This window comes from Quercus suber, unplaced genomic scaffold (genome assembly GCF_002906115.3).
Source record: "Quercus suber isolate HL8 unplaced genomic scaffold, Cork oak 2.0 scaffold_198, whole genome shotgun sequence".
Lineage (NCBI taxonomy): Eukaryota > Viridiplantae > Streptophyta > Magnoliopsida > Fagales > Fagaceae > Quercus > Quercus suber.
This window is the reverse complement of record NW_027069656.1, coordinates 875176-886151: the sequence shown is the minus strand read 5'-3', so window position 1 is coordinate 886151 and position 10976 is coordinate 875176.

The following is a 10976-nucleotide window of genomic DNA, read 5'->3' as shown; positions in this document are numbered from 1 at the left end:
CTTAAGAATCGGTGGGTCAAATCCTCCCCAGGTTTTTACCGTGTGGTTTCCTGGGTGATCATATCATTGTGTTTTTTATTATTCCACTGCTTTATTATTTTGATATGATTATTTGATTGCTTTAACCTAGAATTGCATAATTTGACTAAGTAACAACTTGGCTAATTAATCTAGACTAACCAATCTGGTTGTGTTTTAAGGGGTCTAAAACTGTTCAAGTGGTATCAGAGCTAGTAGCTCTTTTGTTTGAGATTTTTTGATCTCTAAGCTGATCCTTGACCCCTGTTGTCATGGAGCATGAACACTCTCTTGTTGTTCCTCCTCACTTTGATGGGAATAACTATGCTTATTGGAAAGTAAGGATGAAAGCATTCCTGAAATCCATTGATGAGAGAGTTTGGAATTCTGTTGAGTACGGATGGGAGAAGCCCACTACTCCTGTGAGTGAGTGGCAAACTTCTGAAAAAGAAGCAGTTGGCTTCAATAGCAAAGCTATGAATGCCATCTTCAATGCTGTTTCTATGAAGGAATTTAAGAGGATCTCTAATGTTGAGGTTGCTCATATTGCTTGGAAAATCCTCCAAACTGTGCATGAAGGCACAAAGACAGTTAAGATAAAAAAATTGCAGCAATTAACTTCTAGGTTTGAAAGCATTAGGATGTTTGATGATGAATCCTTTGATGAATTTTATGCCAAACTGAATGATATTGTTAATTCTACTTTTAATTTGGGTGAAATCTATGATCAACCTAAAATTGTTAGGAAGATGCTTAGATCCTTAACTGAAGACTTTAGACCCAAAGTGACTGCCATCACTAAAAGCAAGGATGTGGACTCCATCCCTGTTGATGAGCTTGTAGGATCTTTTCAGTTCTATGAGTCTGACCTACCTAAAGTGAACAAATCCAAATCAATGGCTCTTAAGTCAGTTGATGATGTTGATGGTGGTGGATTTGATGATGAGCTCTCTGCTACAGAGATTGCCTATCTTGCCAAAAACTTCAAAAACTTTCTTAGAAATACCAACAGAAAGGCAAGAGGTACATACACTGCTGAATCTAGAAATTTTAGGAAGAATGATCCCACTAAGGTTAATAACTTTGAAAAACCTAGAGAAAAAGTTGGTCAATCTTTAAATAATTCTTTGGGTCCTCAGTGTTTTGGCTATCAAGGGTATGGTCATGTGAAATCTGAATGTCCTACATTTCTGAGGACTAAGGGTAAAGCTATGGCTGTAACCCTTAGCGATAATGAGGTTTCTGATGATGAGTCCGGATGTGATGAGGATGGAAACTTTATTGCTTTCACTACTACAACTGTAGTCAATGAAAGCATATCTGTTGAAGAGAACCCTTCTGATAGGGAACTCTCTGAGGATGCAGATCTTCAAGAGGCCTACAATAAACTTTGCAAAATTGCTGCAAGGGATGCTATGAATGTAGAACTTGGCCTGAAGAAAATTGAATCTCTTGAGCTTGAAAAGAAAAATTTGCTTGTTAAACTGTTTGATGCTAATGATCTTTTGAACAATGTTAAATCTGAGAACATGCTTTTGCTTGATAAAGTTAAAACTTTGGAACATGATTTATCTGTTGCTAGATCTGCTAGTTCTAAACTTGATCACATGCTGAATGTTCAAAAGTATCCTTCTGATAAATCTGGGTTAGGATATGTTGAAAGCATCTTTGATTCTGCACCACATTCACGAATTTTGTTCCTTCATCTTCTTCTGAACCTTCTTGAGTGAGTTGTGAGTGAAACTGTCAAACCACCTGTGAGTGAGGTAGTCAAACCTGTAGAAGTTTACCTCCTAAGAAGATTAGGGTTGATTTGAGAGAAACTAAACCTACCCTTTCTAAGGACAAGATGCATGGTAAACCTGCTTGGGTTTGTCATTTTTGTGGTAAGTCTGGACACATTCGTCCTAACTGTTACAAGCTTCAAGCTGCTAAGAGAGCAAACAAACCAAAAGTGTCTGTGTCTCAAGCACAAGATCCTATGACACTTATTGGTGAATTAGTAAAGGTGTTGAACCTTTATTCCAATCCTGGAGTTGGAAATCACTCGAATTGAATAAGAACTCCAATGCTCGTATGCATCTAAAAGGTTTTGGATGCAAAAGACTCGACCTAATTGAGTCTTTCTGACATGGTCCTTGTGCTTCATTGCTCATTCCTCTGTGACCATTGTTCTTTGGTTTTTTGTGTTTCTTTTGTTTTGTTTCTAGGATTTGCATTGCATTACACTTGACTAGTTGAACTTTGTAGTGCATGTTGTGTGGGAAAGATGTTTATGGTGTTTATCACTTTGTCTTGATCTTGAAGTCACATGTTATTTGACTGTCGGACTTGACCTTTTGAGAAAGGCATAAATACCATCTCACCACTGTTCACTAGCCAATCATGAACACCTTAGTGCATATATAAGATTCTGTGCTCGAGAAAGTGTAGCACATGCACAAAAAGAACATAAGGTGTCGCCTCGGCTTAATTGCTTAATGATAAAATTGGTGTGTACTATTAGGCTTGATGCCATCTCACATAAATAAAATTGGTGTGACTATTAGGCTTGATGCCATCTCACAAAAAAAATGAGGCAAAAATACAAGAAACTTACATGATTGCAAGCTTTTGTTCTAGGAGATGTGGGAGTTATAGGATGTAACTCTTTAGGTGATAGTCTCTTTTAAATTCTATGTGATGGATTTTGTAGATTTTGTGATTGATTGCTATTCACATATCACCTTACATGTATCTCAAGTTTATGCTAGTTGCACACACTACACAAGTTACTCTTTGCTAAACTTTGTACATGTTATTGTGTGTGTTTTTGGTCTGACCAACCAAGTTTGAAGATACTTTGAGAATTATGCAAAACATTTTTTTTTTGCTTGTGAATTTGAAAGGAAGAATGGCTGAAATTATCTTTGAAGAAACTGGGATTAAAATTTGGGTTTTTGAAAAAGCATTCCATCTCATACTCATGCATTTTTTTTCTGTAATTTAATGCTTTGAGGAGTTATTTTCAAAATATGGTTTGTGCTTTTCAAATCTGTGATTTTTCTCAAAAATTTTGTGAGCCTCTGCCCATTTCGATCGATCCAGTCTGATTTTAGATCAATCGAAAAAGTGCTTTATTTTGTTGAAAAATGACTGTCTCATTCGATCGATCGAATCTGATTTTCGATCAATCGAAAGTCGCGAATCAGGTTTTAAAAAAAACACTGTTCTTGACTTTTTCAAATACGTTTTCAAAAGTTTTCAAAAGTCTTTTCTCTCTCTCCGACTTGGCAAGCTCAACTATTCCAATTTTTTGTCATTTTCCTCCGGATTTTTTGCAAGGAATCTCTTTCCTCAAGTCGGTAAGACTCTTTTACCCTTCTTTTTGAATTTATTTTCATGATTTCATGCATAAATCCATGCATTTGAGGGAGATTTTCGGACTTAGCATTTTTGGGATTTTCTGTTGATTCAAGCCCTATTTTGTGCAATTGATCATTGGGTTTTTGTGGAGACACATCATAAACATGATCCTTGCTTGTTAATTTGATCAATTTTGAGTTTGGTGAAAAATTGAAAAATCTAGGGTTTGTTCTTGATCCGATTTGGGGCTTTTGTTAAATTGGGTAGAATTTGATGAAATTGGCTTGTTGTGTTGATGTAATTAAACATTATAATCTATGTGCTGTGTTTTGTAATGCTCAATTCATCAATTTGTTTAAAAATTTCAACAAGTGGTTTTCAATTTTTGGGGTTTTTGATAAGAAATTCCCTGCTCAAGCCAATTTTGTCAATTTAATCTCAATTGAACTTAATTGCTTACTGCATTAGTACATGCATCATGGCATTGTATTTGTTCATGCATCATATAGATTTTCATTCTATTCTTTTTTGTGCTAACTTGCAGTCTGCCCTTGGTTTTGTTTTCTTGTGTTCTTTTGGTTTTCTCTTTGTGTCTCTGTCCTTTCCTTAGCATCATGCCTAGGAAGACTAGAGCCTGTAGGACTTTTCCCTCCTCTTCTCCATCCCCTCTTTCCTTTGACCGTGAGAAGTTTCCGAGTGAGAAAAAACCAAGAGATCTTTGAGAAGCTAAACCTTAGGAGAAAGATTTGGGCTGAGCGTTCTGTTCTGTTAGATGAACTTGATCCTGTCATTAGGGCAAACTTTGAGCGTCGGGGCTGGTTACCCTTGGTGGATGTTTCTGATCCTCCTCCACCTTCTGTCTTGATTAGAGAGTTCTTTTCGAACATCTCTATCCGCATCTATGATTCCAACACTTTAGTAAAGAGTTGGATACGAGGCGTTGAGTACACCATTACTCCTCAGGTAGTGGCTGATGCTCTAGGGGTACCATTGGTCCGGAATCCTGTCTATCCGTATGACGAGTCTCCCGAGTTGAGCGACGTTTTGTCTTACATCACTGGGACTACTGTCCAGTGGGGTTCTGATCCTAGGATCACTTCTGCTGAGCTCTCTGGGTTGCACTATCTGTTCTTTAGGATAGCTTGTCATTCTATCTGGCCCATTTCTCATGTTCACACCATTCCTCTTGAGAGGTGTGTGTTTTTGTATGCCCTGGTTACTGATGCTCCTATTAGTTTTCCCCATCTCTTTCTTCGTTCTTTGAACGATGTTTGTAAGAGTTCATCTACTACTCATGCTCTTGTTCATCCTATTTTCATTCATAGGATTTTGCTCTATCTTGATCTTAGTGGCTTCCTTTCCTCTAAGCCCGTTCATGTGATAGCTCCCATAGGTGCGTCTTTTCTTAGACAGAGGGCTGCTCATCTTCGAGCTGGTTCTAAACACCCTAGGTCTGAGTCGTCTAGTAGCGCACCTCCTCCTTCTTCTTCTATAGGTCTTGCTGGTAAGGATGTTCTTGATCCAGTTGGTGATGATGCTACTGCTGTTGATGTTCCTCCACCTCCTTCGGTCGACTTTGATGTTCGTCGTACTCTGGAGACTGTCATGACCATTCAGGCGGCTTATGGTCAGATTTTGGTGGACTTACTAGATGAGATTCATGCTCTCCAAGCCGACTTTGCGCAGCTTCATTCACCCTCACCACCTCCTTTTGATGGCGACTTGTGATTGCCCTTTGGCATTCCATCACAAAAAGGGGGAGATTTTTGTAGAGGAGTTTTTGTTGTTAGGGGGAGATTTTTTTTGTTTCTTTTTGTTTGTGAGGAGCTTGTGGAGTTTTTAGATTGTATCTAGGTGCTTCACTTTGTATATCATTTTTAGGGATATTCATGTTAGGGGGAGTAACATTGATTGATATACATGTTATATTCATTGATTCTTGTTGCTTTGTGATTCACTTCTTATTGATTTATATTTATGAGTTGTTCATTCATATATGTATTTATTTTGTGTTGTGTGAATCTTACAAGAATGTTATACCTATTGTTTTACTCTTTTCTGTCACACATGCGTTTATGCGTTTGTTGAGTATTTCAGGAATATACAGGTTGATTCAACTAAGCTGCTGTCTGCACTTGCAACCGATGGATAGTAGTTAGGGTTGAATTTGAGTTTATGAGCATTATCTTTGTAAAGGGCTTTTTACTTATAAAACTTTGAGCTTTTAATTAGGGTTTTGTCACGGATTGCCAAAGGGGGAGTTTGTTAGGTTCTAAAGGTTTAGGAATTTATGTATTTAGAACTTTAATTTGTAATATTGGCAAACCATGATCAAAACGATATGTTTAGTCTTGTTATAGTGTGCTCAAAGTTGTTTAATTATTGTAATGTTGGAATCGAGAGACTATAGATGCATTGGGGCATTTCGGTCTGGCTCGATCGATCGAAGAATAGATTCGATCGATCGAAAGTCGACCAGATTGCGTTTTCTGCAGAATTTCCAACTTAGCCCTAACTCATTAAACGTTTAGGGTTTTATGTTTTTGCCCTAGGTATATAAGGCAAAACCCTAGCCACGTTTTTAGAGTTGCTCCAGTTGTATTGTTGCTCATATATTGCTGTTTTGTGTAAATCTCTTGTGAGATCTAGAGGAGCTTTCCTTTACACAAAACTTAGGGATTTCAAGTTAGAGATAGTATCAACATCTCGATGATCAACTTGGTTGCTACCATTGAAACTTAAAGAATATCAAGCGTGGGTGCTTGTACTTGATTGAAGAGTCCAAGAAAGAAGGAGTCCGTGGATTCGGAGCTTGCACGTGGTCGTGTCAGTAAGTTCTACTGGTGGGTAGCATTAGGAAGTCGAGCGGGGAGCTTGTAGTCCTTTTGTATGAACTTCGATTCTTTCATAGTGGATTCAGGTTTGCCTTGAGGATCGGTGGGTCAAATCCTCCCGAGGTTTTTACCGTGTGATTTCCTGGGTGATCATATTATTGTGTCTTTTATTATTCCGCTGCTGTATTATTTTGATATGATTATTTGATTGCTTTAACCTAGAATTGCATAATTTGACTAAGTAACGACTTGGCTAATTAATCTAGGCTAACCAACCTGGTTGTGTTTTAAGGGGTCTAAAACCGTTCAAATGCATAAGACTCTCATTTGATAAGAAAACCTTATAAAATAAGTAAATATAACCCTAAATTACAGATCCAAAAATTACCTTTAAAAAAAACTTCTAACTATGACAATATCTCATCCTTCATCAACTAAGAATTGGAATTCCAAGGCAAGTTTTCTTCTTGTACCTTTCAAATACGGTAAACTTTTGTCTCCTCTCGGTGCCGGATTACTACAAAAGGAACACTTGATGATTGTCCATTTCTTATTCATTTGAAATTCATGATGTCAAATGGTCAAAGTTTGAGACTGAAAAACTACCATAAATATTGAAGATAACATGCATTCATGCAGTGAACTGAAACCAGAAAATGGCAAATTGTTTTGTGGCAATTGCATTGCCCAAATAGAGGGAAAAAAAAAAAAAAAACAATTTGCCACTTTTTTTTTCTCCTCTATTTCGGCAATGCCTTTACCACTTTTTTTTTTTTTTTAGAAATGATATATCTATAACATTTTCACAATATTTTTATAACAAATCCTAAGTAGCAGATTGTTACTGATTGTTATTATTGAAGCAAAAAAGTAATCTTAGTGTTAGGTTCAAATTTGAATCAATAACAACTAATCACGTGTAATTTGTTGTGAAAAATGTTGTGGACGTAGCATCTTTTTTTTTTTTTCCCTCCATTTGGCAACTTAGTTGCCACAATTCTTTATTTATTTATTTTCGGCAATGCCATTGCCACAATTGGATTCCATTTCGGGTACTCTCCCTAGCGTGCATTTTGGGCACTTCACGGGCAGGCTTCGTAGTACGGGTAGGACAAGAATTTTGGTAATATCATTACCAAAATCAATTTTCTCTCTCCCCTGATTCATTGTACTTTTTCTTGCAATTTTGGCAACACCGTTGCCAAAATTCAGTATCTCTCCTCATTTTGCCAAATAATTTTGAACAGTACCTACAACAACTCTATTTTTTGCAATTTTTAGCTAAAAGACTCGAGATTGTGAGTTGGATTTTTCAACTCTCATTCTCAATAATCTATTGCTATTGCACCTGATCTTAACCTTAATTTGTTACACTTTTTAGTAGTACTACACGTACTACTAGTCTTATCAACCGATATATCACACAACTTAGAAAGAGAATTCAAAATTCAACTTATGAGATGATTGAAACCTATTAATTACATTAATTAATTGCTATATCAGATTGTAAGTAAACCAAATGATCAGTTTGATTGATTATAAAAAAAAATGATCATTTTGATTGGAATGTAATTAAGCTAATTATGACACATGGCGACTTTTAGTGTGTGGGTGGACTATTTGGCTTGGTGTTGTATTTGTGTCATTGTAAAAGCTTATCAATTAGCATGAGTTTGTCTTTGTATGATGTGACGCACTTGTTTGGGCTGCTTGATGCTCACAGAGGATTGAAACAAGGAAAAGTACAAATGATGCATTACTAGCTGAAGGGAAGTTCCGTGAGACACTTTATTTCCTAAGGGATATAAAAACTTCGAAATGAGAACCTCTGCAAGCGTAAGAACTTTGGAAATGAGAACCTCTGCAAGCAGTTTATTGAATAGAGTGAATTGGTTTCTTAATAAAAAAAAATTTTTGACTTTTGTTTTATAGCAATTCACAAGGAGTAAAGCGCGAAATAAAAGCTCCAAAAATTAATTCTCTTTTAAATTTTTTTTAATAAATTATAATATACATTGTGTTAAAGTATAAGGGACTATTTGGGCTAGTTGATGCTCACAAAAGATTGTAACAAGGAAAAGTACAAATGATGCATTGCTAGCTGAAGGGAAGTTGGGTATGTTAGGTTCTAAAGACTGAAGATTTGATGTATTTAGAACTCTAATGTGTAATGTTGGCAAACCATAATCAAAACAATATGTTTAGTCTTGTTTAGACTTGCTCAAAGTTGTGTAATTCATGTAAAGTTGGAATCGAGTGGCGGTAGATGCATTGTGCATTTCGGCCTAGCTTGATCGATCGAAGGATAGACTCGATCGATCAAAAGTTGGCTAGAATGTTTTTCTGCAGAATTTCCAACTCAGCCCTATCTCATTAAACGTTTTGAGTTTTCTGTTTTTGCGCTAGGTATATAAGGCAAAACCCTAGCCACATTTTGAGAGTTGCTCTAGTTGTATTGTTGCTCATATTTTTGCTGTTTGTGTGAAATTCTTGTGAGATCCTTGAGGAACTTTCCTTCACATAAACTTAGGGTTTTCAAGGTAGAGATAACATCAACATCTTGATGATCAACTCAATTACTGCCATTGGAGCTTAAAGAAACACAAGCGGGGGTGCTTGTATCTTGATTGGAGAATCCAAGAAATAAGGAGTCTATGGATTCGGAGCTTGCACATGGTTGTGTCAATAAGTTCTACTTATGGGTAACATTAGGAAGTTGAGCGCGGGTGCTTATAAGTCTTTTTGTATGAAATTCGATTCTTTCATATAGTGGATTCAAGTTTACCTTGAGAATAGCTAGGTCAAATCATTCCCAGGTTTTTATCGTGTGGTTTCCTGGGTCATCATATCTTGTGTTATTTATTTTTTCCGCTGCTTTATATCTTGATATGATTGTTTGTTTGTGATAACCTAGATTTGGATAATTTGACTAACTTGGCTAATTAACTAGGTTAATCTGGTTGGGTTAAGGGGTCTAAAACTATTCAAGAGATTTTTGAGACTCTGAACCTTAGGCGAAAGATTTGGTCTGAGCGTTCAGTAGTATTAGATGAGCTTGATCCTGCCATTAGGGCAAATTTTGAGCGTCGAGGCTGGTTACCTTTGTTGGACATTTCTGATCCTCCTCCTCCAGCTACCCTGATTAGAGAGTTCCTTTCGAACATCTCTATCCGCATCTATCATTCCAACACTTTGGTTAAGAGTTGGATACGAGGTGTAGAGTACATCATTACTCCTACTGTAATGGCTGATACTCTAAGGGTACCTTTGGTCCAACACCCTGTCTACCCTTATGATGAGTCTCCTCTTTTGAGTGATGTCATGTCTTACATCCTGGATCTTCTATCTGATGGAGTTCTGATCCTCGAATCACCACTACTGAGCTATTTGAGTTGCACTATTGCTTCTTCAGGATAGCATGTCATTCTATATGGCCCATTTCTCATCTTCACACCATTCCTCTCAAGCAGTGTGTCTTTTTGTACGCTCTTGTTACTGATGCTCTTATTAGTTTTCCTCACTTGTCTCTTCGTTCTTTGAATGAATTTTGTAGGAGTTCATCTTCTTCTCATGCTCTTGTCCATCTTATTTTTATTCATAGGATTTTGTTATATCTTGGTCTAGATGATTTCCCTTCTTCTGAGCCTGTACATGGTTTTGCTCCCATAGGTGCGTCTTTTCTTAGACAGAGGGCTGCTCATCTTCGAGCTGGCTCTAAACACCCTAGGTCTGAGCCTTCTGGTAGCGCACCTCCTCTTTCTTCTTCTACAGGTCCTGCTTGTGAGGATGTTCCTGATCCTGTTGGTGATGTTGCTGCTGCTGATGTTCCTCTACCTCATTCGGATGACTTTGATATACGTTGTACCTTGGAGACTGTCATGACCGTTCTGGCGGCTCATGGTCAGATTTTGGTGGACTTACTTGATGAGATACGTGCTTTGCAACTTTGCGAGCCAACTTAGTGCATCTTCGTTCACCCTCACCACCTCCTTTTGATGATGGCGTGTGATTGTCCTTTGGCATTCCGTCACAAAAAGGGGGAGTAGAGTTTTGACACCTTGTAGAGGAGTTTTTGTAATTAGGGGATTTTTTTTTTTTTTTTTTTTTTTTTTGTTGTTGTTGTTGTTGTTGTTGTTGTTGTTGTTTTGAGGAGCTGTGGAGTTTAGATTGTATCTAGGTGCTTCCTTTGTTATCATTTTTGGGTATTCATGTTAGGGGGAGATACATTTATTTTGATATACATGATTCTTGTTGTCATTGTGATTCACTGCTTATTGATTTATATTTATGAGTTTTCATTATATATGTTTTATTTGTGTTGTGTGAACTCAAGATTGTTATACAACTGAAGTTAGTTTACTCTGTTGTTTACTGTTTTCTGTCACACATGCGTTTATGGTTTTTGAGTTTTCAGGAATATACAGGTTGATTCAAACTGCTGTCTACACTTCAAGATGGATAGTAGTTAGGTTGAATTTGGTTTATGAGCATTATTTTTGTAAAGGGCTTTTTATTTGTAAAACTTTGACTTTTAATTGTGTTTTGCCACGAATTGCCAAAGGGGGAGTTTGTTAGTTCTAAAGATAGGATTTTATTATTTAGAACTCTAATGTGTAATTTGGCAAACCATGATCAAAACAATATGTTTAGTCTTGTTAGGTTGCTCAAAGTTGTTAATTATTGTAAAGTTGGAATCGAGGGACTGAGATGCATTGGCATTTCTGGCTCTAGACTCGATCGATCGAAGGATAGACTCGATCAGTATCGAAAGTTCGGCAA